Raw genomic sequence first — 27,691 nt, 5'->3', positions numbered from 1 at the left:
TATATATATATATATATATATATATATTTATCTCGGATAGATAACATTATATCATTCATCACAATATTGAATCATGCGTTTAATGACATCCTCTTAGATATGTCAATCTTCCAAAAGCATCTAGTTCAAAATTTCAGCCAGATCGTATGACGAATAGATTGCCGCTGTGACCCGGAGCTAGGCTCGATGTTCTGCTGTCAACCTGCGTGCTGCTTTGATTTCTTCATACTTGAATTGAAATATATTGATGATCATGTTGTAACAGTGAGTTTGCCGGTATTGACGGTTTAAGTTACACCGAAATGAAGTACGCACGCGCTGCCACTCGGCGATAACTGCGAGGTAAGTTCTCCGATCTGCTTATCTTTTGCTATACGTATAAGATTTGAATGAACGAATTCCAATTAGTCAAATATCAAATTTGTCTCTGTACGAAGGTCCCATGCTGGTTGACTGTTTGTTTGGGTTTCAAAATGAGTATTTAATTGGGTGCAGAATTGCGCGGGCCGTGGTTACCGGTATTTCTCGAATGTGAAACCGGATCGTAGCTCGCGGCTTGCGTTATATTTTTTGCGGTGAGTGGTAATTGTGCACTTAAGGTACATGAAATGCTAGTACTGCGATTCTATTGTTATAATTGTTCATTGATGTATGCTACAATAGTTGGTTCTATTGTTAATTCTGGTTGTAACCATCTAACAATAACGTGCTTGATCTAATATAATTTGAATTATACCATGTAATTCTAACTTCTGTCGCCGCCGGGCTTTGCCTCTTTCTCTTTTAAATAGATACCTCTGGTTACCAACTTTTTTTTCTATGATCAGAAATGCACAAGAAGGCGAATACTCCGTAATCGATCGATGTTCGATCGGTCGGATCGTAGTAAAGGTTTTAATCAGAATTAGCCATGCCGGTGCAATTTTGATTCTCTTTTCCGATCAGGCAATGTAAAGATGTGGAATCATGGAAACAGGAGACAAACACGAACGTTTCCATGTGTCGTGTGCATTTACGAGAAACGAGAAATATGGTTTCGGGAAACAATGTTTCCGTGTTTTTTCCTGTTTTCAAGCGACGATTGAAAAATCTATGTATATTCTATCCGTAAATACAAAATAATATTATAGTACGCGTTGTTGAAAATATTAAACTGTTGAGCATTTTTCCAGAGACTAACTGGCGATCATTTTGTCCTTTCATTGTAGTGCTAATGGACTATTGATTACCCGATTTTAGTGCACATTGATACGGGTTTAAACTCAGTATCGTTTTCAGTATCAAATTGCTGCGTATACTCGTTAAAGTTGTTTACTTGTGGTTTGTACTTTTCTATTTATGGTATCGAAATCCGTCTGATCAGTGATGGGTGTGACCATCCTAGCACGTTTATTAGCCGGACCGGTATCAGCGCGTCGTGCACCCGACAGTTTTAACAGCTATGACGAACGTGGCCTGCCGCAGGTGACCCGCCGATGGTTCAGGGTGTAACCTCACCGTGTCACACGGTGTTATTGTAATTCTATATATCTCGTATGATTATGACAATTACTCGCTTGGGTTTCAAGTAAATCCATAAATCCCCTCAGATTATGACAACTTATATACCCGGGATCTTCGTTAGCTAGAATTTTACTCAGAATTTGTATCTGTGTCGATACTGATCATAGTTTCTGATATATATGTTAAGATTTGGTGAAAATCCTTCAAGCTAGACATGATAGATATTGATATCCATTCTTTTTATACTTTCTATCGTTTCTCGCTGTTTCCACCTTTGTTTTGTCTGCGATTGAAAGATATTAGTTGTTGCCATCGTCAATTCTTTTCCACAATCCCGGCTTTAAATTGGTGATAGATTATTTTCGAGCTCGTGATGGATTTAATGCAGATTTTATGACGCGGACTAAAATATTTGAACTTTTGTCAACGGTCGGTAACGGCGCATTTCAAAGGTTGCGTTACAGTAATCGCTTTATTTGCCGCTTGTTAATGGGGTTGTGGTTCGTATTTGCGTTAATTTGTCTGTCCTCTAACGACAAATGTGGCGCGTTATGCGCGCATCTTTCATACGAAACCAGATCGGCAGAGAAATTGAAGAGGACAGTTGGCCATTATAACTCGAAATAACTTCGGAAACGTTGTGCCTGACGCGATGCGTTAGTAAATCAGGCAATTATGCTCTCGAGATTCTATGTTTTATGCCTACGTCAAAATCAATTTGCGAAGATGCCTCGCCCGCACGTTTATTCGAGAGAACCGTCACTTAAGGTTGCATGCGATATGAACCCGTCGCAAATTATGGCCGGAAAAGGTTTAAAAATTTATACATTGGGAGGGAGAGAATGGCACTTTCGGTGATTTCACCGCGACTGTTAACGAATGCGCAGTCGTTATTGGGTCAATAATGAATATGGATACATGCTATTACGCCGGGTTATGGTAGTAATAGGTGTGCTAGACTGTTTTACGGTCTTGTACCGTGTTTGTCTGAACGTTTCTGGCCCGGCCGGAATAAAATAGTCATGTCTGACCATTTGCTCGGCAAATCAGCAAATTTAGTGTCAGTCGTAAAAAGCATTTCCGACCAATGATAATCTACTGCAGGACCTCAAAGTTCAGCAGGCACCTGATAATATAATAGGTTTACAGGGGCATTTTTACCCATAAATGTAACAATGCGGTCGCTGGTTCTTGCTCAATCAAAGATTAAACCCATTAGGATTGGTATTTGCCATTAAGCGTGCATTGTCGTTATTCATTTCGGATGATGTCTGGTCGGTGATGGGAGTATCATCTTTTTGTGCGATCGTCTTGTCGATCTGACCCCCTAATCACCTCGTGGTTGTCTCCGAAATAACGGCAGCGTCGATCAACGATTCGACATCGTGGAAAACGATTGCACCAGATAGCAACAATGCGACGTCATTGCCCGGCAACCCGTGAACGCGACCCGTAAAATCTGTCACTGTCGAGAGTACGTGTGATAGTTTACTGGTTTTTATCATCCCGGCCGATCTTCCCTCGTCGGAAACTTCGCGTGCGTTCGATCGCAGTTGAAATGTCGGCTGTGACAAATTTCTGACGATTCCTGCGTCTCATGCGACAAGATTTCGCGTCGATAAACGCAGCTGATTTATCGCTCGGATTCTTTTCAGTTTTCGATGAGATGTGGATTCGAATGTTCGAAAACAGTCCATCCGTGAATATCCAATCCATTATCCGTATACTTGTTCTTGGCGAAGAGTCTTGGGGTTGGTTGCGCAGTAGTAACTTCGGGCCAAAAATTGGTCTTGGTTTTAAGTAGTTAGCTTGGCTATAGAACTAAGTTGGTCTTATAGACTGGTTTTAAGTCTAAGCCGTGACTATGCAGCTGACCCCTGAAGCCCTGAAAGTCCACAATAAGTATATATAAGTCTTATACATAAAAGTAAATTGATGTCAAAGTCCAATTATCATTTCAGTTTCTGTTTTTATTATGCATCTTGTCTTTGAGACAGAAGTTGAGATGACCGAAATGTTAGCGAAAAACTACGATATAGTCATAATATGTAGAAGTTATTATCTTTCTTTTTTACCAAAGCTGTTCTCTGGTGTGTTAACTCAGAAATCATTATTTTCGGTAGTAGGTACCCACACATGTACTGGCTGTTCTAATCACTCTCATCGGAAATGTATACTCCCGGTTGAAGATGGTGGGATTCTCTCGTGGCATTGACGGATTCTTTTGAACACAAAAATAATCAACAGACTGTACGTTAAAGATTAAAGGCCGAGCTGTTCGGCTACCCACGATTAGTTAATCAAGACCGGTGAATACCTGTCAACAATGGCATCTTTTCAGCCATTGTTGTCACCCATAACTGTGCCGACGAGGGGGTAAAAAATAATGTTTGTTGAAAGCGAGCTGCGAAGGGATCATTATTTGCCGGGCGGGGATTGAAGTATTCGTATTGAAGCCGCGTTCGTTTGATCATCACTGAAAATCACAGAGAAAGTGATTGTTCTATCTCCTGTCGTGTTCCGTTGATCTCCGTCTGCGAACAGGATGACGGCTCTACCATTAAAGACAATTTGACATCGACGACTAATTATGACGGTAATCCGAAAACATCTCGCACAGGATACGGTCGAGGGTGGCTCCGTCTTGATTGACGTAAATACGTCGTCTAATTTGTTTAACTTCCTGGTCGAATTGCCCTAAACGTTAGTCAAATACGTCGTGAGATTTCGAGCCGAAGACCGCCGAAATTAGTCAAATCATCCGGCGCGTCTTGCTCCATTAAATAGAATGGCACGAAACGCCGTGATTCGTCGCTGGGGTAATTTCAGCGGGAGATCTGCTGTTTCTGCGTCGGTTATGAGAAGATTTGTCGAAATTGGCCGCGCACACGTTGATGTAATGTTGTGTTACCGTTGACAGCACCGATTTCGCCGCCACTAATGACATCGCGAACTATTACCGTTCAGCGATAGTTATTTGTTCTCTGGCAGCCGCGACTAGAAATTAAGCCACTTAGGTCCGCAGAAACGTTATTATATTGTCTTTAGTAATAAATATTTAACCTGAAGATGCAGTAAAATTGTGCAATTATCTCGTCCGTTCCCGGCAACCCACGGCTTAAAGGAGGTGATTTTGACAATCAAGCCTCGAAGAAGATTACTCAGTAACTTTTTTTTTGGTAACATCGCAATCACAACTGGACTTCGTCAGTAGCTCGAATACGACAGGTTAATGATTACCTTCATGATCTTCTGATGTCTGATGTCACGAGAAATTGTGCATCACATTTTCAAGAAACAAAAGCTCATTTCTCTTGATAACAATGCGTTAAATCTGTATGTTTTGAGTTCACATTTTTCAGTTTCAGTTTTAAATTTGAAAGGGTATTTGAGATTGACAGCGATGTTTAGAGCAGCTGCTTGCTAATATATCTCCTTTAATCGCTGAACAGTGTTTATTATAATCCACTGTTTTGCATAGCTGACGCTGAAAGGTAATAGGAGGGACCGTGTTATTAACACCCTAAATCCATTGACGGTGACCCTCTCATTAATGTTTTAGCGCCTTGTAATTTCTTTAGATACTTCTGTTATTTTTTACCGTCTCTTTAACGTCGAGCATCTGTAGGATTTAGCGAAATGTCCTACGCGGCGAATGATACCCGAAGCTGGTGGCAATTGAGGAGCATTGTTACAACCAGGTAATTTAAGGTCTATTAGATGCGCATAATGGAGAATGATTCCGGTGGATTTCACATTCGTAAAGCCGTTTAACGGCCGAACGTCGACATTGCCTCCATGTGGCGCTAGTGTTTGTCCGGATTGTAGTGATATCCGGTCGCAGGTCGAAGCGGATTGTCAAAGGCACACCTTGCGAACAGAAACGCTTTGTCTGATGTTGCAGTTGAGATTGAGAACGGTACAAAGACAATATCGCTAGTGATGTGAATGAATTAGCCTCGTCTAACGCGGTATTCTTCGACGGTGCCCCGGTTCATGTGTCTTTCCCCTCGTTTCTACGCCAATATTCGCCCGTAGGGCTCGTATTGTTAGCCTTTTTGTAACTGTTTTTATTAGGTTATTTGTTGGGCTTTGAATGTCCTGATGATGTCATTATGAATAACGGCGAGACTGCGGATACCCGTGTCATTTTAATGGGATTAGTCCAATTTGCCACTTTGATCGATATGTCTGTAGTCGAGGCATTTTTGACGAATATTTCTCCAACATCTCTGAAAAACATTTTCTATTCAAACTTGAATCCCTCGCATCCTTTTGTCATAGAGCGAATGCGTTACTTTCAATGTGCAATCTTAGATTTCTCTCAATATATAAAGAATTATAGTAGTACCGGTATCGTAAAATGTTCAACTGCTTGCTATTTGTAGAGTAGTGGCAATAGGATACCCTGAAATGGATTTACTCTAAATGAACTTAGCATCTTGTAACGAAATATATGACAAAAATATAAAATTAGTATCTAGATGATAAAGACCATGATTAAAGATATACGTAATGGACGTAAGAGTCAATTAACTCACGAATTGAATGAGTTTAATTATTTCAAATGCATCAGCGATTGCAGTTGAATGCTATATAGTATCGCACATATGCTAGGGGCTTTTTCGTGACCAGTTAAAAAAAGAATTCAACCACAACCATCCCTATACATATCGACAACGATTATATTGAGTAAATATATTTCGAGCTTTACGTGCATCGGATATCCTTTGATGATGATTAATTATATTTGATCTTCAGCTCTCGTTTGGGCACCTGCCTGATCCATAAACAGAAAAGTGGCAGTTATCACAATATGCCGTATATTCTAACTTTGTCATAGGCGGTTTGTTTAATTCGCCCTTCTTGTATTTTATTAGCTGTACATATTCTAAAACGACAGAGATGACATTTGAGCCTGAAATAGACTTTTCATACTATGTGAAATGATTTGCACGATTTTATTCGGTAACGATGCTTTAAAATCAAAAAGCCTACGCTATTCAGGGTGATTGAATCAATGGGCAATCATTAGATCACAGTACAACTTGGTATCAGGCAATTCCACCAACGATGCTTCACTTCTAACGAAAAGGCATTCAATATTTTGATTATGGTTCGGACCGCTTGTACTACGCTCCGGATCAGTACTTGTATTTCACGTAAAGTGGCTCTTTCACTTTAAGTACATTTTTTTCTGAATTCTGCTCCATGAAAATATCGGGCAGATTAATTTCATTATCGCGCCCATTTAACCGAAGCGAACTGATTTTCAATCTTGAAATGCTCTGATCTCGAGGGACCGCGCGCTTAAACAATCACTACATGACAAATATACCCCGTAATGTAATGTACGCGTGGTGCGGCTGTCAAACCGTGGCACCGCTCGAGCCATTATAAAATACTTTACTCTCATCATCGGAATAGTTAATCGAATGGTTAGGAGTCGACTTTATTAAATTAGCGAAGATGAAGCACGTCTGACGTGGCTCGCAGACGATTTCGCTCAACTCATAAACGCCAAATTGTTATATTGTGTAATTCAGTTATAACGCTGAATTTCATTATACGGTCACAATTATGTATATATATTTTTCCATTTCGTAGATTTTTTCCCAGAACTGGCAATCTGTAAATAGGTTTTATCACGAACAAGATTTCATGTCAATTGTACAGTCAAAGCCCGTTACCCTTTTAATGCCAGTGCTCACTTAACGTCAACGTTTTTTTTTTCAGAGAACAAATTCCCTCAATCAAATGGAAATTTTATTCTTTATAACGCAGAATTGCGTAATTTTACTGCAATTCTAAAAATTAGATTATTTGAGTAAGTGAAGTAATCTATTTACTATGACATCTTTATATGTTTTGGAAGGCCCGGATGTTCCACTTTGACCAGTGGTTTAGTCATCAGCTTGTGTCAAGGAGAGGAAAAACATAGCCTTGAAAACCCCTTTTACAATATTCAAAAACGTTTTGAAGATATTCTTGTTCAAATCAAAATTTCTTGAGAAGATTTAATCCGTTGATGGTTGGAGTGCAGCGGCACTACGGGATAGTTGTGTGTTAGTTGTTGACGTGTTATTTGCTGTAATGAGTTGCTTGCGTTGCTTCTGTTGACGAACGGAAATTTGCTCCCAAATCACATCAGAGTCGTAAACAAAAGTCCGAATCCGCATAGTAGAGTTTAACAGTCTGTGTCAACGTGACCAGTTTCCCTGTCAACTTCTCTGCCTCATCAACTCATTTAACCTCACATCCTTGTCATAACTTCCTCTACGGTTCTGTCCTATTTCACTTGTCCTATTTAATATGCTGTGGTCACCGCGCAGACTGTGGAGCCTGATCAATTTCCTGTTTTACGAACTCATAGTCGTAAATGTTGATGATTGCCCAACAGGGCAAAAGTTAGATGAATTCTTCTCTTTTTTGCACACATTCTTCTGAGACTTCATCCCAAGAAACTACATGTACTAACGAAATCAAAATACTGTAAGATCTGCAATGATGATTTATTTTAAACCTTTGTGTCAAATTTTCAAATCTATTATACTGAAGTCTCAAATGACTTCATTAAAACAAACATTGTCTCGTTGTGTTGAGGATTGCATGCAGCCCGACTGCTAATTCAGGCGAATTGTTTCTGGACCGTGTTTATGCTGCATGATTATTATCAATCGAAATTCGGTCGGAAATTGCTGCAACCCGTCATCTTTGAAAAAAAATAAGCGCACGATCTTTACGGGCAACAATTTCAGCGCAATAATGACAATGACTAGGCGACGTTCATCGTTCCGTTACGGTCGGTTGCTATGCGAGAGGGTACACTGTCTACGAGCGGAAAGCGTTGACGAAAAAATTTACTACGCTGGACATCTGCTTTCCATCAAACTCGAATTGACGATGACAGCGCGATATTATTTCGTAATTACGCAAGCCGTCTGCCGTACTTGCCATATTCACCACTCTGTTTTGTGTATTTTCTCGGCCGAAATTGAATTAGAAACATCATCGCTTACAAAATGCAGTCGCTTAGTTACCGCATTGTTAACGCGGATAGTCGGACATTCGGGTGCGGAAGAGCAGCGTGTGCGGGTTGTAATTTAGTCATATGTCACCGATGCCTCGTACATAGCGTTATTAGCTGTTAATTGGTGTTTGTGGTGAACGCGGTCTGGTTTATGGTAGCGTGATTCGATTAGATTCGTAGGATCGAGCGATTTTTGTTGAACGGGATTGGCAATAAACTCGTCTCGATAATATGTAAAAGCTGGAATCTGACATGTTCCAGTTGTAAATGAATCACATCGGGGGCGCTTGTCGTCCATATGCGATCATAAATACGTATCTCCATTATTTCGATGAAATTGAAATTACGGCGTTTAAAATCAATCATGTTTATGTATATATACATAGACTGAATAACTTCGTGAACTTTGCTCAAGGTTGAATCTAAAAACTGAATTTTGATAAACGATGCCTCGAAGGCACACACGAGGCGTCCTGTGTGCGGGTGATTCTTCCAGCGCGTTTTCCATTCGCCAGAAATCTATGGTGATTGGTTATTTCCCCCCACCCCAGCGCAATTTTTTGGGGTATGGTTGTATGGGTTGGCTGCCGTGGGCGAGGGTGTAATCCTGAGAAGCTGGAGTTGGAACAACTAATCTGACTTGAATATGGAAATCATAGAGCCTGATCGCTCGGCAGTGCCCAGCTGTTTTACGACCAAATATCCAGTAACCCGAGGCACTGGATGGGCTGATTTTTCATTGAAATGTACATTATGAATACTACGAAATGTGATTTCGTCACGGTCAAATATGTTTTAGAATCATTTTACATGTGATACATACACGCTTGACGCAGCTCGATTGTTGAGTGAACTTTCCGCCAGGTGTGCGATGGATTCCACGCTCGCTGCGCGCACTGTACGCTCGCAATTTTCGCTCGTGTGCGGCGGCCTTTACTTTCTATTATTTTGTGATTTGAATGTATGTCACATTATGAGGGTAAGCGGGCTTTCCGGGCTGTTACATTATGTTCGCTGTACCCGGGAGATGTCCCTATTCCACTGCTTGAGTTGTATTTGATGGACTCAACGTATATTTACTTTATAACCTCAAGATCCCGACCAATTGTATTACCGGCAAAGTTTTGGGACGGTTTTATATATCTCATTTCCTAGGTGGAGCCACCCAGGAATGCTGCATGTATTTTGTTACAAGTACAACTTTTTATATGACTGTAACAATCTCCATTGATTGACATATCTCTTAAGTCAATACAGCTATTTGCATCATAATCTGACGAAATGTCAGAAAATATATGCATATCTTCAAGTATGACGAAGCGAAGAGGTGCGATTAAAACATATCAGTCGTCATGGCAACAGCCCGGATGGCCTGTTTACCCTCAATCATAAAGTTATGCCCCCGTTAGCCCCGTTAGCCCCGCTAGCCCTTGTCTTCAATACCCCCGATTGCTGTTATCAGCGTGCGAAATGCGAAACCTCCCGGAAAAACTCGACAGTTACGTTAAACCTGCGCCACTTTACATTGTTGCATCGGTTACTAAATCTGTAATATAGCGCGATAAAACAGACCGTTCGGTAAGTACGCGCTGTCATGGCCGCCAGCCAAACCCTTGCAAGTTCTTACGAAGTGGCGATATAAGACGCCAGGCTTCATTATCATATTAGCCCAGTTTTTTTTACGTTCTCCGCGCCGTGGAATGTTGCATTCTGCGTGGTCGGAATTCAAAAACGATTTCGAAATACTTTTTCGCGCAAAACATTTCTCAGATCAATTGACTATTATCGAGTTCGTAAGGTATCGGCTGAATGATTTCATTTGATAAGAAGTTTTTCTTTTTAAGGCTGAATTGAAAAGGTGAACTCGTTGATGGTTTCTTGGTAAGACCTTATTTCAAGCTCGCCGATCAGAAGTGATCATAATTGGCCAATCAATGCCCAGAGGATATCATCTTTGATGTTTCGTATAGTTGTTTATTGTAAGGCATAGCTGTGCGCGGATGTTATAACCATTGTGCTTGAAATCACAAAAAATTATGATAACTCATGTCAAAATCGGTGCATTGCATGAAAATTCCCAGAGAGACCGGAATGGTTTTCATCTTAATACGATTATCAATAGGTTTATATAACCCCGAGCAATATCCTTTCACATCAAAAAGCTCGCAGCAGATATGTCTATATACTCGTGATATGTATCCATATCTACATTCTGATTTCCTTTAATATCACGCTTAATTATATTATCTCCATACGTTTATTATATAAAGTTTGACAGACGAGCGGTATGAATGAAAACTGCATTGATTTCTCTTGTCTGCCGTTTGTTTTATTGAATCAAAAACGATATACGAGCCTAAATAGTTTCTAATTTCTTTTTCAGTTGGATAAATTGGGGATATATACATTTATGTTCATGCTACTAACTGACAGTAAAAACTCATTTATTCACCAGTTATGCCAGTAAGACCTTTCAGCCCAACTTAGAAATGGTCATCGGTGCGCCTATTAACTTTACTTAAAGAACTTACCGGATTGGAAATTGAAATTTAGTTTATATTCAACCAAAACTTATTCGTTTGAAGAATACCTCTCGATACCTTCGGTTCTAGATCCCTAAATCGGAATTTAATTTCATTGTTTCTATATATTGCTGAGATACACAATTTTTGACCATTTATGTCAATAAACTTTCAATTTTTCTGACATTAAGGTTCGAATGCCTTTCTTCTGACGCACTAAAATGGCCTTATTCATATTTCGATATAGTACATTGATCTTTTTCTCGCTCTTTGAGGACACGTCGTCTAACCTCCGGTTCCTTTCCTGTTCCCGCGTACGGAGGATTAGGATAACGTAGCCAGCTCAGGTGAAACTGTCAGATGATTATGAAAGTTGCATTGAACAACGTAGCGCCGACGTCAATCCTCTACATCGCAGGTCTAAGTGCAATAACGGCTTGTTTTCACCGGGAAAAGTCTTTGTAAATCTGTGATCGTTGCGACCATGGTTTTTGTGTCAGTCACACGCTGTGATTATTTTCTGACGAACATCAAACGCAGGATAAATACGTCGGATACTTTACAATCCCGATCCTCAGTCTACACCAATCAGACACACCAGTAACGGATCATACCGCTCACATCTTATGTCTTATGTTGATTGGATTTCACCGTTTGCTTTTGTTTGATCGCCGTCGCTCCTATTTCCCATATTTTTCCTTATTATTAATTTATCGATTGCCGTGGCGACGAATCGCAGTTCTTTAATTGGTCTTCGCCAAACTCAGTATATTTGAGGCCCGGAGCTGTTCAATATTCTACGAAGGCTAATTAGACAGCGCTGCGTACCTGGCTTAGAGTTTACGTCTATTTCGTTATTCCTGCTAATTGAGAAACAATTATCATCAACTGTTTTGCTCTTTTTGACGTCCGTCGTTGATGATCCCAAATGTCTCATGGGTCCAACTCTATTATGATGAATTTCTCATCGATTGTTAAATCTTTGAAGTTCACATTCGATATTTCGAAGTAATTTTCAACTGGCATTTCAAAAACTTACCAACTTCGCTAAGAAAATTTTGATAGAAAGAACTAAGAATTTTTAGATCTAAATTTGAAGAATGATAGAGTAGCGTGTAGGTTATCGATATAAATCGATATGGGATACGAGGCCATCTGCTTTTTTAATTAATTTCACCTAAAATTTGATCGTAAAATTAACTAAGAAAGAGAAAGAACAGCGCGCTTGCATCTTGCCAGATTTCAAAATTCTGATGGCCCGGTTTGTCGACACATGGTCCGTGCATATCTTCTTTGCTTTCACGCACATCTAATGGTGACAATTTTTATGGTAAAAGCCCAGCGTATTGTTTCCGCGTCGACTCCAGTTGGCTTATCAGTTTCCGATCTGCGTTTGTTGTCCATAAAACGACCGAGAGGCGACCGGTTTACGTTCGGCGAGCGGCGAATCTGCGAAAATAGGCGCAGGTTTTTGTGCGTCGTGAACCCGTCATTTTTCATGAAATAATTCCATTGTTTGTATTGTTTGTGTCATTAAAGATAATTCTAGTTTCGCTGTGGGATAACGACTATGCTCTTAAGTTGCGCGCTCTTTGTAACGACGAAATCTGCCTTGCATCCGAGTCAGGTTTAGTTACTTCCATGTGACTAACGCCGTCAGACACGCTGTAACCCATGCTTACGTTAACCGCACTTGGATTCAGAGGGCTGGGAATTAGACACTATCGACCTTCAAGAAAACATAGTTCTCCAAACCATCAGAGTTTTTATATTTTCACAAAACATACGGGTTTACAGTTGGGGTGAATCTGTACTTCAATCAGACCCTTTCTGGCTCAGGACATTTTAGGCTCTTCTTGAAGGTTTTTTAAGGCATTCACCCAAAGTGAATGCCACACTATGCTGTATATCATATTTGAAAAATAAAGTGTTCAAAGTTCAAAGTTCAAGTTCAAGTGATGGTAACTATTGTTTCTACACCAGTCGCAATATTTTTGTCCCATGTTTGACATTAACCAACGTCTAAGAAATTGGCTGCACGAAGGAATGGATCTGCCACATTCTTGGTAATTTCTTTCGATTTAATCTCTCACATTCTTGGTAATTTTTATTTTCTGATTTGATTATTTATTCATGACTTCCTACGTCTGCCTGAAGGTGATTTTAGCGTCGATGAATTTGACCACTAATGCCTGAATTAACGACAAAAAGCACTATTACGTCTATTGTTTGTAAATTCTTATTTTTCTCCGAGCCAATTTTAATTCGAACAATAGAAAATTGTTCGTTATCGCAGTCACACATCGTCAAATCATTGACCTTTGTATCAAATAGTCTGCTCAGTGGCCGCGCCTGAAAAGTAATCAGTTTTTTGGATCTTTTGGCAGATGTGGGCGTTGTGTGTATGCAGCATGGTCGGCTTTAGTTGTTGGTAACTATCGAATCTTATCGGTAATTTTAGTAAAAGTAGGTTTTGTCGAGTAATTATACGGTGTCTAGTTACGTCCTTTATCAGCGAAAGGTTTTCACTTTTTGCGCGAATGACTTTTGAAGGCGACGCAGGAACTCGTCAACACCAACACGCTGCGACTGTCGCCAATGTCACATTTCGACAATTGTTTTTTCCCACATGTTTTTTTTTTCGAGTGAAATGGCAAATCTGCAGCTGTTTATGTTACGGGGTAACCAAAAATAGAAAATAAATAAACATTGTACGTCTTCATTTTATCAATTTCGTTGTTCTTTGTTTGATAAACATTCGCATAGAAGTCGTAGAAATTTGTCATTTCATTTGATCGCATGGCGAATAGGCCATGAATGTCAACCATTGCGGAATTTTGTTGTGTCTTTCTTTTTGTTTTGTTTTCACAGTTTACACAAATATTATTCCGATGATAATTGATTGTATATGAAAATTCTAATAAATACAGACACATTCCAATCATCCACAATTATCCCTTATCCTTCCTATAGTTTACTAATAATCGATTTCAAAAAATGTCTCTTCGTACTTATTATTTATAAACTACAACTATCTATGAATGAATGAACGCTTAATTTTCAAATGTAATTTACAGTATAAAGTTTACAAAATACAGTAAATTATACTTGGAGGGGTCTGTAGAAACAAAGAAATAGTTTATCTAAAACAGGTCCTTCAAAAAGAAAAGAAGAAAAAAAGAGAAATGTAAACTATGTATAAACTACACATATCTCGTGAGGTTCGTTATTCTTAAACTTGTTGATAAATTTTCATTAAGCTGAAATACATTTCAAAAGAAATACCGAAGGATGCTGTGAATGCGACCCGTTCATCAATCACGTTTGGAAGAAAATTCAACTTCTCCTGGGTTATTCATGGCTTAACTATTGTTCGGACCATATGGCAATAAATTTGGATGGTTATTTGATTAATTTTCAAACGCTTTTTACGGGCTGTTTAGTCAGACGGTTTTGTGGTCTGGCCTGTCGTAGTCTGGCGTTTAGACCTCCACTGGTCTGTATTGAAGTGATTGTCGAAGCAGCGGCTATGTTTGGAGTTATTATTTGACAGTGTGGACTTGATTTATGAATCGGTGAGAGTTGACGCGACTGTTCAAATAACGGCCGCCTGCCTTACGTCTGATGGGTAATCGGCAACTCTCATGTGCCTAGCCATCCGCGGCATCCCTCTCAGCCTCCATTTATGCTTCATTATCCTGTCTAATAGACCAAGATGTCTTAATGAAGATGGAATTGAATGCATCTCCCGAGGCTACGGTATAGCCCTCCTCCGGTCGTGGACGCCTGTCCTCGAATCCACCGTGAAATCTATCTAATGAACTCCGAATAGCCCCATTTTTCCGACAGTATTACAAATACGGGCCCGTAATTAGACCAAGTGAGAACCGTGGCCCGTATGTTGCGACAAGCATCCCCGTCGTTTTTGACGTACAACAAATATTATGTGCTTTTGTCGGAAATATGGCGTGTTGTTGAGTTGCTGGCGGACTGTTACCGACAAGCAGTTGGCGATCAAATGTCGCCTTCCATTTGATTGATATTTTGGCACCGTAAATAGTTGACAAAAGTGTGAAATGGATAAACTGATTGCGTACTCCCTATGACCCTATGACCCCTAACTGAACAGAAAACTGAAGATAAACTGAGTTGGAATTTGGATTTGTTTTTCTAATGTTACATAATTCCTCCTATGAAGATCAATTGTTGAAATTGATTTAAATAAATTGTATTTGTAAATTTTAACTGAAATGGAGGTTGGATTGTAATTGTTGTTGTTGTTATTGAATATATTTTCTCTATACTTTCATTATCTTAATTCACGGCTTCGTGTGATATTTCGCGTCGCGTGGGGGATGTTTTGCGTCATCGTCTGTTAATGAGCGTGGCATTTCAATTCTCGACAAATTAAGAGACTGATCATTTCCGTTGTTTTCATCCCGAACGACGACAAACGGGGCCCCGTGTGATGCAACGTCTAGATTGCACCTGATCCAGTCAACTCCGTCATTTGCTTCTAATCATCTTCGTTATCAATAAGCGTTGCAGATGACACAAGACGCTTAATCAGTTTGCATAAAAACATCAAATGTTCTCAATTTCACAGAGACAATTTTCCAGGTTTCCCGTCCATGAAAACATGGCTAACTCATGAAAATATAATCGGCAACTCTTTGAAGGCATTAATTTGCTGTCATCGACTGAGCCGGCGATGGAAGAAGCTTATGAAAAGTTTTTGATAATTCATTTTTTTCGCCGAAACTTATTCAACAAATTTCGGTGAACTCGTTGCAGGTAGGTTATACACTCTTTGTGTATTGATTGCGCTCATCGCTGGTTCGACAACTTTTTTGTGTATTCTATGACTAATCTATCGGCGAACTTGTCTCATTTTGTCGGCTCGATCCATATAACGTTCCGTGATGCCTTTTACTTGTACCTCGGCCAAGTCACTCTCCTTCTGAGAAATGAGTGCATTCTCGTGTTTTAAAAACTTATCGTTTCATTTTTACCGATAATTTATATCGGCGTATACCTGAAAAGCAACCTCCCAATGCGTGACAGCGACACAGCCATCAAATTAGACGTCATTAATGCGTGTTTATATATTGCCCTCTTATTCCAATTATCAGCAGGCACTGTGTCAAATTTATGGCCTTTTTCTGGTTTTTTTCGAGTGCTTCGTTGCACTCCTGCCTACGATTTCGCAATAAACCCGGCCCCCAATACATTGTTTTTATAGCCACAGTAGCTTGATCAGCTTTTAGACGCACGACTCGATTTTTTATGGGTTAGGTTATTTACATCACCGTTGCTGGTGTTTCCTGAACACTGAACGTCAAGTTTTTCAGCCGGTCGTGTCACAAAGCGAACAGTTTTTTATTTCCTCAGTTTTCCGACTGCGACACCGTTCAGCTTTTGTTGTGATTATGCGCGTTTCAGGTTGGCGTGGTATCGCCGGTGCCATGAGGTCTCCCGTCTGTCATATATTCTATAGTTTACAGCCAATTCCAGTCACTTTTACCGCCATAAACGAAAAAAGCGTGTCTTTGGGACATACTTGGTACCTAGACGAGTATGTACCAACATTAATTCCTCGCATATCAATTACCCATCAATATTTCATAGATTTTTACATAATTATGTCTGATGATTTCATACATAATCTATAACAAGTGTTAGTCTGTAGTCCCAGATGATATGATTATGACTGGGGCGTTTCAAATACTCACCCGAAAACAATCAAATCGTTGTAGCTATTGGGTTCGGAACGTAGTTTTTGCTTTATTGTTTGACCGAATTTTGGCGTACCATTCAGTTTTCCCGGGAAAGGACCATCATTTCAAGAAACTCCAGATAGATTCCAGGCCTAGAACAGCAATCTCCTGGAAAATATCTTCCGAGGATCAAAGAACTTCTTCAAACGAATGCCATATCAATAAAATCCAAATTTTGAATTTGTCAACTCATGTATAATAAACAATAGAAATGGTTCAACCATGGGCGTATAAACTAGTCTATATACGTCCATGGTTCAACCAAATGAAGGAAAACTCTCTCTACCTCGATATTGTAAGTTGTAACAGGGGAATGTTTTGCTATTCGGATTATAGTGCAGTGTCGTATGTTCGATTAGACGCTTTCCCGAATAACGCGTGTTTCTATGGATCTGATACTAACTTGTTGTATGAAGTATTTAAGGGTGAATTGTTCAATTCGCGATCGGTGTCTGATACATCGACACAGATTGCTGCAAATCTCATGAATATTTCGTGCATTCGAGCGTTGTTTTAATTGCAAATGTTGCCGGCGAACATTTCGTGACGCGGCAAGGTTTCACCTAGTCGTGACGCCCGATCCGACACATAATTCATGAAGACGACGAAGCTCATTTCGATAGCCACGCGCTGCGCGTTCCTCTGTCATATCCAGTCCAATTAATTTTTTAGCTCGATTCTTATCAAATTTGACGTAATGTTGACAGGTCAGGAAAAAATCCATTCAATAATGTTTCGTTTTTAGCGTTATGTGCATTGTTTTATGTTGATGATAGCGTTAATATTTAATCGTTATTACCGTCATATCCTCGGTTGAAAATTGCGTTCAGTTTTCCCTAGTAAAAAGCGCCAATTTATAATCATCAGATTGAATGTTTTCTAACGCATGAGAAGCGAGCCAGACGTGAGACTTGGTTTAGTCCACATTGCTCCAATCTCTTGCTATTTCAGTAGCACTCTATATCCCTCCGAGTAAGTAATTTCGATTGAAATGACACGCGATATCTTTCTGATTCGTATAGAACATTTTTTTCCTAGCCTTGAGCTGTACTATGTTTCAAGAGTCGTTCCCTCTATTCTCCAGGGGGATGAAGGGCCGGTTCGTTCCTTTACTAAAATGATCCTTGAAGTTTTACATAATACAACTATTCCGCTTTTTGAAGTTTCTTAGACACTTTTCCGTCTGTCGTACTGCAGTCGTTGTATTTTCTAGTTATTTGCATAAATTTAACTAATTAATTGTAGAGTTGATAACGAATTCCCACGGTTTCTGTTTTTACAGACTATCGTTTCTCAACTTCAGCAACATTTTGTATTGTTTCATTTTGAAATCGTTCGCTTTGTTTGTTTTTATCGATTTCATGGGAATATATCATATTATTTCAAATCTTACGGCTAGGGTGGTGCTTTGATAATTTTCCTGCGACTAAGATGATATGATACTGTGTATTTTTATGGACACTGACACATAAATGGCGGTTTCGGGCAAAAAGGTGTGAAAAATGATGTCTTGCCATTAGCTAGACTGTGAATATATAGAAATTCAAAAGATCTCGCCCGAGGAGTTACCGTTAAAAAGATATCACCCCACATTGTCATTTCAGTAAGTGACATCATTCTTCTTGTCAATTATTTCCGTATCGCGTTTGAAAAATTGCTCGAACGCATTTTGAAATAGTAGACTTATTTTGATCGAATGATAATTTGAGTATATAAATATCGCACTTACTGGTTGTCTCTTCAGGTCGCTGTTGCTCGAACTTGTGGAATCATCGTGGAGCAAAATGGAGGAAAGGTAAGGAAAAAATTCGAATACCAACGTATGTCCTTGCATGATGTATGAAATGCCTAGTGATATTTGTTTCAAGTTACGGTTTCCCAATCATATCCGGAAACTAATACACGAAATTGTAAAGGTTTGAAACAGAAAAAAAGAACTCACTAAAAATCGTAGGTTATCGTTATGTCGTGTTGTGTTTGTTTGTTGTGCATTAGAGAGTCGTACTGGCACCAGTAAAACTATCCTCTATCCTCCATCAACTAATGCCTGGAGTGTCGGTGATGACTCTGTCGATGTCTCACAGCTCTTGACCTCGTCCTTGTTTCTATTCTATCGTCTTCGCCGATCAATCAGTTACATGCAGACCCTTACGACGATTACTGGTCATTTTCCATTTGTCCAGTGTTAAGAATGGCGGAAAAGTGACTAATCCTCAAATCAATATAAAATGCCCAGTACATTCCATCATTTTTTATTATTTGTTTGGTATATTTTGATTCATCCATCTATATCAAGTTCAATCGAGCACGCTTTGTTCAGAGATATTTTACATTTGATTTTTGAAAATTGTCCGTCTTTATTAGCGGTAATCGGAATATATTTCACCATTGTTCCGAAATGAAATAGAATTATAAACTTTATTCACGATCAGTACTTCATTAACCTTTTCATTCTGTCATTCGGTGAATAAAAAGATGATTTTATTGTACAGATTATTGTCATTGTCTTTGTCCCCTTTGGCTATTGATATATACATATACATATATTCATAGATAGATATATACATGATTCTGTGTATCTATGCATGGTTTCCTTCATCTCCGATATTGCGGATAATAAAAACTAAAAAATGATTAGAATACCCAGAGCCTCGAGGCGCTTTTCATCAGGCTACGTAAAAATGATTTCTTTCATTTCTCGCTCGTGAAAATACAATTTTTGCTTCGAGCTTTAAGTCCCCAATCGGCCAGAAAGGGCGCCATATTTTTTGGTTTTTTTGTATTCGTTTTGTGAAATTCTTCACTTAACGTCTTTTCTTTCGGTCACTCAAAAAAGAGACTTTGCGCGTTCAGTGTCTGGCTTGATCTAATCAATGTCGTGGGTATTTTACCCCAAAAGAGTTTTGGTGCCACGGAGGCCCTCGCTAATAAAGACAGACGTCGTAGACTCTCGCCTTTTATACAGAGTTAATACTTTGATGTTTTAGCCGTCAATTCCACCACCGAAAGTTTCGCGGCGTATTGAAAAAAAAAAACGATGGCTCAGGATTGTTCTAGCGGTTATTGTCGTATAGTGGCGGAAAGCTGATCGTTTTAGAGCGTGGAGTCAGATCATGCCGGCTTACCGGCGAGATGTTTGGATCTTTGACGAACAATAAACGAGACTGTTGACCTACTGCCTGTTACAGACGCTCGGATGGACGGAGAAAATAGCCTCGTTTGCCCGCATTGTAGTCGCAGAAGACAGGGGCTGGTCTGCGCTATTGTGCGCCGATGTATATTTATTCTTTGCGAGTTATTATATGGTGATTAAGGAACTTTCCTCGAATGGTGGTATTTTGCTTCCATTATTGGCGCGGTGATTAGGGGACTATTATCTGGTGTAACTGGCGACAGCAGACACGGCTCGCTGATACCAGGTAGGATTTCATTTATCTGGGTGGTAAATCTCACGAACTAGATTTTTAAACGAAGCTCCGCGTTTGTTAATCTTTGTGAAGTTGCAGTTATTAAGCATTTCTTTGTGTACGAATGAAAAATGATGTTTTGACAGTGCACGAATTATCATAGAGATTCTAATTATATATACACCAAATGATTTGTGTAAAGATTGGTTTAGAGTTAGATCTGGCCTATAAAGCCAGCCGTATTGAATATTTTTGAAACAACTAGCGTACTCATAATGAAGTGTAGTTTGCATGAATTTATGTTGCAGAAAGTGACATTCTTCACTGTGTGTAGGCTACGAGACAGCCTTTTTTATCCTCATAACCAAACACATTTTCTCCGCATCCTCAGAACGAATATTCACTTGTGATATATTGATAATTTCACTGTGATATTGCGGGTAACACCAAAAACAACTTAGCCGTTCCTATTTTCTTCAATTTGTGAGCCTGTTTTACAGAGGACGCGTCCAGCATCGAACGTCAAAACATTCGCTTTGCATCCGATCTTGATGGCTTTCTTACGACGTTCCTTGATTTGATAAACATGTAGGGCGTCATCTTTACCATTGATCGGTCAAGGGAACGCGATGACTGAATCATGTAGATTATGTTTGATATCTTTTTACCTGCTCGGAATTGAGGAAAATTCAAACATCCGTCCTATGCGCACAAGCGTCCGCGCTCAAATCAGTAAAGGCCTCTACAGGGTCACGTTGAACAGAAAAAAAAACATCCAAGCCTTTGATTCGGTACAGCGGTATAAGCGATGGTCGATTCTGGAAACGTTTGAGGTTTGATGCGCCTTCGTTTTTAGTCAGTAGAAAGCAAGATACATGATAATTCTGGTAATTACGTCAATAGTTATATCCGATCCCTTTGAATACGACTTCTTAATCTTTGAAAAATAAAAACGTTCGGCTTTTCGAAACGATGTTATGAATATTGGAGTGAAAATCAGCTGTTCCTTGGTTTTCACTCCCATATACGCCCAATCAGAATACCGTTGTGAATCATATGGATTCATACATTAATCCCTCCCGGCATCTATTTCAGTTCATTCTGTCTTTACTATCATTCGATCGTGTGCAATTATTAATTAACTTAATTTTACTGTTATTGTTTTTATACTTTATATCCATACGACGTGATATATACGTACATGTAATTTGGGCTGTTACATTTTTGACAATAATTTGAAATGTAAGAAAAGGCCAGCGAGGATCGTACAAGGAAAGCCGGTGTTTGTGCAATGTACCACCTTTAACAATTACAAAAGAAACAAAGACACAAACAACGAGAAATAATGCAAAAACATCATGAACACAATCACTATCTTATTTTACATTGTCCACGATTTTCATGGTAATTCTCGCGTTAACTTTTACGAATAAAAATACCAAGTTTCGTTGCTTTCCATGCAGCGTCGTAACTTTCTTATCTTAAACGTATATAAACAACGGTATTGATGCCAGGGTGGAAAAATTCTCATTTGTCGTCAGATACACCTTTCATCGAATTGATTAGAGCTAAAGGTTGCAGTAAATTGACGTAAAGGTTGAACACGCTGCGCGATACATCTCTTCGTGAAGGGCGGGATATTTCTAGCGATGATGGCTCTATTGCTCTGATGTTCACGCAGATCTGAGATGACATTCAATATATTTGCGGCAACAGAATTTTTACCATGCGCACAATATAAATGTATGATATATAAACAGGCTCATGGGTTAAATTCTGTCACTTAAAATGATTTGTCGATACACGATAGAAATGAAGCTAGGGCACAAACTAACAAGCTCAGATTAACCTCACAAAATCAATATTTCACGTCAAATTCATTAACATTATTTCAGCCGGGTACAATGATTATCGATATGAAAAAAGATACGTATTTATACATTGAAATTGTATACGTTCGTGAATCGCGGTCTCTCGTAGTATCGGATTACACAATGGCGGTGCGGTTTCAAAGACAAAGGGTTAAATACTGTATCGGTTTTTAGTAATTGTTGATGATGAGAATGTTCAGGAACGTTTGAACAATCGATTTGTTCCGGTATTGATCCGAGCACGAATTGAATGAATTTCACTTGGAAACGTATCTTTTTTTCTGAAAAAAAAGAATCAACACTCATATTTCGATATTTCAAATTTCAAACTGCTACTATCGCCTCTGTTGTAGTATTAAAACCCTTTCATATTTTCTATATCGAATGAGTTGTAGACAATACAAAGATTTGAAATCTTGTTGAATGAGGTGAAATGGTAACTACAAATCAGTAACACGAATTTCATGATTATCATTCAATAATTGATCAGTTGATTATCTAATAAACACTTCTTTGCACAGTTTTTTGAAATCGGGTTTCTATCTGCATTATACCGTACCTTCCTATTCCTGTGACTCATCAATTGACAGCTGATGTTTGATTGACAGATCGAAAATAATATTCGATACCACCCACTTTCTCTTTTTGCTTGAAGTTCTCTATAAAGTGCTGCCACTGCATTTCTGCGTCTTTTCTACTTCCTCTATGGTATATACCTGTTTTTTTATTCGGTATCTAGATCAACTGGTAAAAAATCAGATTAAACTGCTCCGGTTAAAGATTCTTAGAAACTCAACAATTTAAAAAATAATCTCTTTTCCTAAAATCAAAAATTGTGTCAATTTCAAAACAAGTTATTCATGTTTCTACGTTATTGTTAGAAAAAAATCGAACTTAAACCGTTTGATTTTTGGACAGTATGCCTATGATGTATCTGGACTCAAATTGTACATGAATTAGTAAAAGCGTCGACGACAAAAAAAAAGAAAACCAGCAGTTAGGTACAGTTTCACTTACTGCGTAACCTTTTATTTAGAGAGCAGCTCACTCGGCGGAAATGGGAAAATCCTGTTTTTATCGAATGATATTTTCATGGGCCCCTATTGTGAAGATTTAGATAATACTTTTGCCGTTAAAAAATTGCTGCCGTGTATTGTATTAATGACGGATTAGAATTTGCCGACCCAGGTATAAAGTCTACTGACACTCAACGTGGCGCCAGCTTAGCTTAAGGTGACCAACTCAGCATCTTTGATGGACAGTTGATACGTTCTTCCTTCCTATCTTTGTTTTATGTTTAATGACATGGCAGCTTCGTTACGCGTCGTATATGTTCTAATTATTCGTCTCGGCGAGTGCGAAAACCACTGGGTTCGAATAGGTGATGAGTTACCTGACCTACCTAACAGTGTCATCTAACGTTGTCAAATGTGGTTGAAAATGTCCTGATTCTAATGCGATATTTCAATTCTATCAAAGATTAGGAACTTTCAATTTTGCCTTTAGTGTACTATTGTCCTCTCAATGCATGAAAATTAACTTATCCTACAATAAATACATGATTCCCTATACATTCATTCGTTCAAGGGAAAAGTCAAGTGATATACATTTTTCGCGGCTAAATATTGTATGTGCAGTTCGATGAAATAATCCTTATTTGCTTATATATTCAGTCTGTTCTTTAGTCTAAATCTAAGAAATCTAAGAAATTTCGGATAAATCTTAGCCCACTACTGAAATGAGGTTTTGATAAACTGGAAAGTGATCCACATTGTTCTATTTCCTCGGCTCGTTAGTCCGTGTTGATGCCATTTATGAGAAGGTTTACGGCTCGTTTTACGAGTCAAAGACAATTCTAAATTCCGTTTTTGTTTCCATTAACGACAGCGGGAGCTTCGTTGTGCATTATTCACGAATAAATGGTGGTATTAACTCCGCCGCATGATATCTAACCAGATCTCACTCGTTTACTGGGTGATGAAAAACATATCCAGATTCCGATTGAATTTCGTTAAAACAGACGCGGTGACAAATTTGAACTTAGGCAACGCAAATGATGAAGTGCACTCCTTAAAATCTAGGGACACTACTAATATTTACAGAAAATGTTTTAGATATATTGTATTGAATGTACATTTTCGAAGATATGAATTGTGCTGGAAGAAATTTAGCGTTGATGGGCCATATCAGAATACATTTAAAAATTCATGTTGCTTGATGGAAGCGTGTCTAATTTGATGGAATCTGGATCTTGGAAATCTGAAATTTGACTTAAAAGTCTTTGATACATTGAATTAAATTGTTTTCCATCGTTTGTGGAACTGTGGAACTGTGGAACTGGATTCACAGATTAATATCTTTTTAAAACTGTGGAACTGGGTTCAGCTAGAATTTGACAGAATTTGATCTTCAACTGAGGAGCCCGCCTTTAATGTATTATTGATGCTATCATCTTCTTATGATTATCCTCTTTCAAGCCTGTATTTGTGACACTGTTACATTCTGATTGTTACGGTACACTTTTCAGTTGTTTCATACCCTAACAATAGAACTTAATAATAGATAAATGAAGTCGAGACAATATCAACTTTGCTAATGAGGAACATCGTGGTTAAATAACTTTGAAGGCCGGTGGTGGCTTTGAATGGACATCACCCTACGAAGTTGTTTAATCTTTTATGAAGCTTATTACAGTAGCAATTAGCTTTTCTCTCTCTCCCTCTCTCTTCCCATATCTCCAACAGTTCACTCATGGAGATATTCACAGTATTTTCGTACATTAACACAATGAACGGATAGTTCGTTTCATGGTTCTGGCGTATTGATATGAAATGAATCCTCCATCAATATTCTCTTATCTCGAAGTGTAGTTTTTTTCAAGATTACCAAGAAACATTTTACTGAGTTCAACAAAAATCAAGTATATAGGATTTTCTGCATTCTGACTCATAATACCGATTACTGGGTTTTTCTATGTAATTTACTCTTATCGGATTATTCGAATATTTGGTATATATTTGTTCTAATGACATCTTCAAATAATAACAGGTTATGATACAGTCTCTCGAGATGGATGCTCCATTTTGCCTTCAATTGAGTCTTTGGTCTGACCATGTTTTCCCCTGAATACATATTTATTTCGAATTCTAGAAATGAATAGGAATTTCTGATGTGATATGTTAAGACTGCTCTGATATTACAGAAATGTGATCACATTTTGTGAGCTGTATTAGTTTTTCGCATGGTGTTGTAGTTATCAACACACGGGAAATATCTCTATAATTACACCATTAGTTTATCATTAAGAATGCATGGTTTATCCGTAACGGTTCTCATTGTTTTTCGTTGCGTCGTTTGGTGTTGTATCGCACCACACAATAGTCGACGGTGTAAAAATGCTCGCAATAATTTTTGTTGCGGCTGCTGTCGAAATGTTTCAGCGGGTTGGTCACAAGACACCTGATTCGATAATACATCACCGTAGACCATCCGTCACAGAAAGAAAAGAATAATAAACTAAATAATTCTTTCGTGTACTTTTGATTAGTTGTGCGCCTTTTCTCTCAGTCTCTTTCTCTCTCTGTCGATGTTTCTCCATCTCTCTCGGAATCTTCACAGAAAAAGAGCTGGCACAAAACTCTAAGGTTTCAATCTGGTTTTCTACTGGGGTGCGTGCTTTGTAATCTGATGACTGAATGTCAGTCTATCTGCATTCTAATTGTCTTGTTTCAGCTCGCCGGATTACCACTGAAGCTGAAAAGACGCAATGCGAAACCTGCCGTCTTCGTCAGCTTCATTACATGTATTAATTGGTCCCAGTTTAACTGTTTGCACGCTGTATGGCTACTGTTACAGTCTCACGAAACCATTTCATTCGGTAACACGGTCATTATGAAATATTTTCTGTCTTGGATCAAATAGCTAATAGCAAAAAGACCGTTACGCCAAACCATTGTTATGTCGCTACATCTCGTCTCGATATCTCCAATGACGGTTTTTTTTTTCTGGATAAACCAAAGTTTATGCGTAATAGGATTTTCGTAACCTAAGAACATGTAAAACCTTTGGATTCGAGTCCGGGTTTGTTGAAATTCTTCATTAAGGCGTTTGCTAATGAGCTAACGTGCGGCCACATTATGCCAGGCATGCTCGTGTTTCTTTATAAATTGCCTGCATTTTCTGATCTATTGAAATGTTATTCACTCAGATCACTGGGAATTAACAAGCCAATAGTTAGCCATATTAAGTGCCATGTCCTCGTGTAAGGGGATACTTGTCCTCAAGCGATTTTCAGTTGCAGTATGTGCATGTTGCGAACATTTGTTTCTCGATTCATTGATATCATTTAAACTTAGGTTTTTCTTTGAACTTTAGTTTTTTTTCTATAGAATCGAAGACATTTCTATGAATGTTAGGATAATGCAAATGGGAGGCATATCTTAGATCTACCGAAATCTTTTAACGTGTTCCGTATCTCGGCTTTTCGTATTATGATATAATCTTGAATGTGACCTTGAAGTTCTAACAGGTGTGGGCTTCGTGTTACTTGCATAATACATATTGAGTCACTATGCGTTAATTACAGCTTATGACTTCGCTAAAATGTGAATGTTATGTATCTAAGCTACATATTTGAAATAATGGTGACTTTCTATGAACCAGATGATAGTTTCAAAATGATATCGAAACTACTGCATCGAAATTGCAAAGTTCTTCACAAACTTTTACATTTTGTTATGTTCTGTTAATCTCCACTTAGACTCCTTCTAGTCAAATTGGCCACTTTCTCGGATACATTATGTAATGTGATGTATAATTTTTCGAGGGCCAGTTTTAGCCTTATCGTGATCCATTTGACATGCTTATCTGTTACTTTCTTATCCGTAGGGATCACTGCTGCGTGTAGGAAATTCAGCTACTTGACTCCGTCAGTAAACACTTAAGCCAGACAGAGAAGCCGCCGTAGAAAGATTGACAAAAACGGACGAAAATAATCAGATAATGTGCTGAAGCTTAGATTTTGAAAAAAAAATAAAGGGACAGCGCGGAAATTCTAAGGCAAGAAATTTCTGTCGATCGATCGTTTATGAAAGCACAGAAATGAAGTATATATGAAACTTTGTCAATGAATAAAGTTTATTATAAAGATACGTATGTTTATTTTGGGTAATTTAGAGAAGAGGTCTTATCAATAAAGCGAGAATAAAAGTACAATTTACGCGGCATTTTTGTACTTTTGAAATGATGGTTTATCAAGGAGAAAATCTGATTTTGGAGAATTTTTGCAACCTTTGTTTTTATGGAGGAATTGTTCGAAATGTTGTTTTTGGATGAATGAAATGAATATGAATACATCTGGAGGAGTAAAGATCTAATTCTAATCACTGCGTAAAATGTATAAAGGGTAGCCATAAACGGTTTCTCGGTTAAAAATTGTTTCTCTCGAAAATTTGAGCCTCGCGCGCACGGTCACCGGCAAAATGATCCAATCGAAGCTGGTTGAAACATAATCGTCCGGACATAAATAATCCCAGTGACAAGTGGGAACAAACTTGACATATGTTTAGCCTCCTATGTAAGC

At 38.6% G+C, this 27,691-nt stretch overlaps 1 long non-coding RNA gene across 1 annotated transcript; it reads left to right on the top strand.

Moving 5' to 3' along the window:
- Positions 1–176: 176 nt before the first annotated feature.
- LOC141900649 (uncharacterized) lies at positions 177–27,272 on the top strand. The gene is made up of 3 exons (XR_012618744.1): positions 177–342; positions 18,577–18,627; positions 26,998–27,272. It is a non-coding gene; the product is annotated as an uncharacterized LOC141900649 (long non-coding RNA).
- The last annotated feature ends 419 nt before the right edge of the window (positions 27,273–27,691 follow it).

The sequence above is a fragment of the Tubulanus polymorphus genome, chromosome 2 (assembly GCF_964204645.1).
Source record: "Tubulanus polymorphus chromosome 2, tnTubPoly1.2, whole genome shotgun sequence".
Taxonomy (NCBI): domain Eukaryota; kingdom Metazoa; phylum Nemertea; class Palaeonemertea; order Tubulaniformes; family Tubulanidae; genus Tubulanus; species Tubulanus polymorphus.
This window is presented reverse-complemented; position numbering and strand designations above follow the sequence as displayed.